Source organism: Paramisgurnus dabryanus, chromosome 7 (assembly GCF_030506205.2).
Source record: "Paramisgurnus dabryanus chromosome 7, PD_genome_1.1, whole genome shotgun sequence".
Classification (NCBI taxonomy): Eukaryota; Metazoa; Chordata; class Actinopteri; order Cypriniformes; family Cobitidae; genus Paramisgurnus; species Paramisgurnus dabryanus.
This window is the reverse complement of record NC_133343.1, coordinates 13,156,393-13,162,142: the sequence shown is the minus strand read 5'-3', so window position 1 is coordinate 13,162,142 and position 5,750 is coordinate 13,156,393. Positions and strand designations below refer to the sequence as shown.

The 5,750-nt window shown below is 30.8% G+C and overlaps 1 long non-coding RNA gene across 1 annotated transcript; it reads right to left on the bottom strand.

The window, feature by feature from the left end:
• Nucleotides 1-308: 308 nt before the first annotated feature.
• LOC135734324 (uncharacterized) lies at nucleotides 309-4,450 on the bottom strand. Its single transcript, XR_010527259.2, has 4 exons — nucleotides 3,989-4,450; nucleotides 3,662-3,765; nucleotides 1,552-1,623; nucleotides 309-1,466 (listed from the first exon to the last, which is right to left on the bottom strand). It is a non-coding gene; the product is annotated as an uncharacterized lncRNA (long non-coding RNA).
• Nucleotides 4,451-5,750: the final 1,300 nt, after the last annotated feature.

The following is a 5,750-nucleotide window of genomic DNA, read 5'->3' as shown; positions in this document are numbered from 1 at the left end:
CTATTTAAGTACACTTTCCACAATATACTAAAAGTGCTCTATTTTCGCACACTAATTTTGAACTTAGTATACTAAAAAGTAGTATTTAATACTTCTTAAGATGAACTTAATACCATCTTAGTGTACTCAACTGTGCTATTTTGAGACACCATGAAGTTGAACTAAAATGTATTTTTAACATACTATGTCTGTATTTAAAAAAATATATTTCATTATAACTTAAAGTACACTTGAACCCACTTTTAAGCATTTTTAAATATACTTTAAAGTATACTAATGGTATGTTAAAATAATATTCCAAATGTATTCCCAGGTGAAAAAAGTTCACTAAAATACACTATTTAAGTACACTTTCCACATTATACTAAAAGTGCTCTATTTTCACACACTAATTTTGAACTTAGTATACTAAAAAGTAGTATTAAGTACTTTTTAAGATGAACTTAAAACCATCTTAGTGTACTCAACTGTGCTTTTTTGAGACACCATGAAGTTGAACTAAAATGTAATTTTAACATACTAGGTCTGTATTTAAAAAATATCTTTAATTACAACTTGAACCCACCTTTAAACATTTACGAATCTACTTTAAAATATACTAGTAGTATGTTAAAATAATATACCAAATGTATTCCCAGGTGAAAAAGTTCACTAAAATACACTTTAAGTTCACAACCTTAAGGTACCAAAAGCTCTTTATTTTAGTGCAGTAAATTGTGCTTAATATACTAAAAAGTAGTATTTAGTACTTGTTAAGACAATCTAAGTGTACTCAACTGTGCTATTTTCTAAAATTGTATTCAGTTACAACTTGAAGCACATTTGAACCCACCTTTTAAACATTTATAAATGTAATTTAATAATTTCAGATATAATAATATTACATAAATAATATAGCATAAAAAAATGAAATAATAATATATTGCCCACACATTTGTATACATAAAATAAATCATTTCTAATGTACTGTATGTGACATTTGAATTACAGTCAAGTTTACTATTAGAATGTTATACATGTACTATTTTACCTGCATGTTTGCCACCCAACTCATTCTAAAATGATACCTATTCTGTATTCATACATACGAACCGGTTTCTTCCATCATTAACAACTAATTAAATGTTAAAGAAACAACTAAGTATGTATTCACTGCTATTGAAATGATTTTACAATATAAAACAAAGATCAGTGAAATGCAATGAGCTACTTTTATCAAATTGTGGAACATTAATACATCCATATGAAAAGTACACTATGAATATGCAACCATTGAATAATTATATAATCATAATGATTTAATTCTCTAAACAAAAAGTTACTGGACAAATGCAGAAGTGCATTTGAACTTACTCGAGATAAACCTACAAATGGCTGAACCAAAACACAGAGCAGTTTAAATGTCACGTTTAAGTGGAGGGTCACTTCTTCTTGCCATTCAGACACTGAAGACTTAATCACAAGGTCTGTGAAAAGGAAACAGAATATATACAAAATTAACCAATAATTAATGAACATATGCATTAGAATTTTGTTAACTTCTCAGTTTACCTTTTAAAGCTTTGACTGTGTCCTCATCAAGCTTGACATGAGTGTCCGTTTGATCCGTCGCTACATGGCACTCTACAAGTTACATTGAACAAAGGGTTATAGGAGGCTTAACTCACTGACACTGATATAATGCAACCTGTGTGTATTACAGGATATTCTTTACTTTGATAATTGTGTTTTATTTTAACCAAGGGCATTTTCCATTGACATGTCTATTGTGGTCTTGCTTACAAGAAAAGTTCACCTCTGTTTAAGGAGATTTAAGGAAATCAGAAGTCATGCCAATGGACTCTATGCACGCTTAACTTCCACATTTGACTCAAGGCTGCTCTTAAGTTTCCGATGCAGGAGATTTAAAGCAGAGTGACAGCAGAATCGCTAAAATTACTTGTTTGCTGGATTTACCCAAATTTACAACCTATGATGTGTGAAGAATTGTCCAGATGTGCAAACTGAGAAAGGTTGCAAGTTTTTTGTGTTGTCTTATCTCTGTAATCATTAAGATATATTCAGCTAGCCTGTACTAGCAGTGCTTACATTGTGCTGTTTTTTACAATTCGTCCAGCAGGCTAATCACGTTAGTAATATATTATTGTCTTTGTAATGTTGTCTAAAAGTGTCCGGTCCAACATCCAATAGGAAAATTCAACTGCAGTACAGGGCTCAAAATTAACTTTTTTTTGGTAGCATTGGTGCTCACAACTTTAAAGAGTTAGGAGCACCAGCAAAAATTTAGGCGCATCCATCCAAAAATTAAAAAGCACCACAACTACAGTACAATGTATATGTTAATAGATTTATTTTATTAAAATAAAATGCAACCACCAGGCTTTACATATCCTATGGCCAGCTTTTAAAATTTGGTCTTTTATTTTATTTTTTTTACTGCATAGATTCCTAAATTAATACCCAACTGCTTTTGAAATAGTATAGCAATAATAATTTACCAATTACAGATTACAGGTAAAATGATTAAGATTACAATAGAAAATCTAGCAAACACGTAAAACACTGATTAATTGGGACATTTACAAAAGTGACCTTAATATAGAAGCTTAATATAGAAGGCTAATATTGGTATTGATAACTGCATTACCAGGATGCTATTACTACTAAATATGTTTTAAAAAATATATTTTTTTATAAAAACATACCATCAACATTGTCGTGTTCCACCAACATGGACCACAAGGATGTTTGTCGGATGTCCATTCACCAGCCCATGCGCACATACACTAGCAAACACTCTTTGATAGACAGGTCGGTGTCTTCATCAATAATGAACACATTTGTCATGACACTATTTGTGTTTTTGGCACTTTCGCCATGTTTAAGCAAGGTCTGGCGCTTAAAATGTTTTGATTCCGCCACCAACGCCGTTTTACAGGATTTACAGTAAACACATTAAATTACATCGAGCCATTTTCATAGCGGAGACACTCGAAATCTTTAAGCCACTCTCTCTGAAAGGTTTAACGTCAAGTCTTATTTTCCGGTGGTGGAGTCGCATTTGAATCCGGATCGTCTGATTAATTAGTAGTAACATTAGTCGGCTTGTTCTCGTCATGCTCGCGGTGCATCTCATTTTCGCGCTTCACGTACCAACGTAGCACGGCAACAAGGAATGACTGACGCTCATATTAGCCAATCTGCGGTCTTCATTAAACGTGAACTTAATGGTGAAATTTGATTGGTTATGTAACGTTGGAGAGAACACTGAACCTGGGACAGCAGCACGCAGCATCACAATCTAAATCAAGTCGCACCACAACAAAATGGGCAGTCGCAGAAATGCTCCCAAATATATTTTAAGATCGCACAGATTAAATTTCGGTCGCATATGCGACCAAAATATTCGCAATTTCGAGCCCTGCCAGTAGCCACCGTTCAACCTGAAGAGGGCAGCACTCAGACGTTTTTACAACATATATTGTAGTATTGAAACACTTTATATCCAAATGTCAAAAAACTTACACTAATAAAGCATCATTCTTACAGATCATTAACTAAAAAAGTTGGTTTAGGGTTTAGTTACTCTTTAAACATTAGCATTAGAAAAACGTAAAAGTTATCTAAATGTTATACAAATACTGTAGAACTAAAAACTTACCACCAAGAATAAGTATTTTTACGGGCTGTATCTTCATCTGTTCATCTCTACTTCGACTTATTAGATATTCTCGGCTCTGATTGGTCAATTTGAATGCCGCTGTGCTAAAAAAAAAGACAGGCTGTTATGATTTCTGAAATACAACAAGAGAAATGAAATGCCTAACTTTACTCACAAAAAAAATGTAACGTTATGTTCCAAAAGCCACACAACATACACGCTTTAAGAAGCTGGGTTAAAATTAAGACATACTGTAATACTAAAAGTTCTACTTATTTAATAGTTCACTAAAAATAAAAAGCAAAAATCTGTCATCACTTAACTTACCCTCATGTTCTCTCATTCATCTTCAAACAAAAACCGATGTACTTTAATGAAATCCAAGAAACGTATATTTCCCCTCGATGTCAGATCCACTTGATAACCTACTTAAAAACTGCTCACATTTCAAAAAGTTAATCGCAACAGCAATAAAAAACATCGCCGAAGTAATCCATGTGAATCGCGTTGTTTCAGCCAAGTCCTCTGATGATCACTATATATAATTTAACAGTTTTAATTTCAATTTTTAATCCACATTTACCAACGATCACGCACGTTGTGTATCGAACAACTGAATCAGGAAGCCAATGTGACGTACTGAATCCCAAGAACCAATGAGGTTTAGTCAGGTCCGTCACGTGTGTTGTTTGAATATAAACACTAACAAATTTATGTGGACTAACTTTGTGAAATCAATATATAATGCAAGTTCAATGATATGATGTTGAAATTGCAATGTTAGCCTATTAAAATTAATGTACATGTTTAAAAAAAAATATGTTTTTTTCTAAATACACTAAAACCTCTGTAAAAGTATGCTTGTGTTTAACATACTTTTTTTTAAATGTGTAATTAAACATATATTTTTTCCCAGCGTACCTCTTTTTAGAAATATGTTAAATGTATGCTTGAGTTTAGCATACTTATAAAAAGTGTAATTAAACATATATTTATTACCAGTGTACCTCTAGTGCACTTTTTAGAAATACATTAAAAGTATGCTTGAGTTTAGCATACTTTTTTAAAGTGTAATTAAAGATATAATTATTACCAGCGTACCTCTAGTGTACTTTTTAGAAAAACATTAAAAGTATGCTTGAGTTTAGCATACTTGTAAAAAGTGTAATTAAAAATATATTTATTACCAGTGTACCTCTAGTGCACTTTTTAGAAATACATAAAAAGTATGCTTGATTTTAGCATACTTTTTTAAAGTGTAATTAAAGATATAATTATTACCAGCGTACCTCTAGTATACTTTTTAGAAATACATTAAAAGTATGCTTGAGTTTAGCATACTTATAAAAAGTGTAATTAAACATATATTTATTACCAGTGTACCTCTAGTGCACTTTTTAGAAATACATTAAAAGTATGCTTGAGTTTAGCATACTTTTTTAAAGTGTAATTAAAGATATAATTATTACCAGCGTACCTCTAGTATACTTTTTAGAAATACATTAAAAGTATGCTTGAGTTTAGCATACTTATAAAAAGTGTAATTAAAGATATATTTATTACCAGTGTACCTCTAGTGCACTTTTTTAGAAATACATTAAAAGTATGCTTGAGTTTAGCATACTTTTTAAAAGTGTAATTAAAGATATAATTATTACCAGCGTACCTCTAGTGCACTTTTTAGAAATACATTAAAAGTATGCTTGAGTTTAGCATACTTATAAAAAGTGTAATTAAAGATATAATTATTACCAGTGTACCTCTAGTGCACTTTTTAGAAATACATTAAAAGTATGCTTGAGTTTAGCATACTTATAAAAAGTGTAATTAAAGATATAATTATTACCAGCTTACATCTAGTGCACTTTTTAGAAATACATTAAAAGTATGCTTGAGTTTAGCATACTTATAAAAAGTGTAATTAAAGATATAATTATTACCAGCTTACATCTAGTGCACTTTTTAGAAATACATTAAAAGTATGTTTGAGTTTAGCATACTTTTAAAAAGTGTAATTAAGCATATATTTATTACCAACGTACTTGTAGTACACTTTTTTGAAATACATTTAAAAGCTATTTAACATATT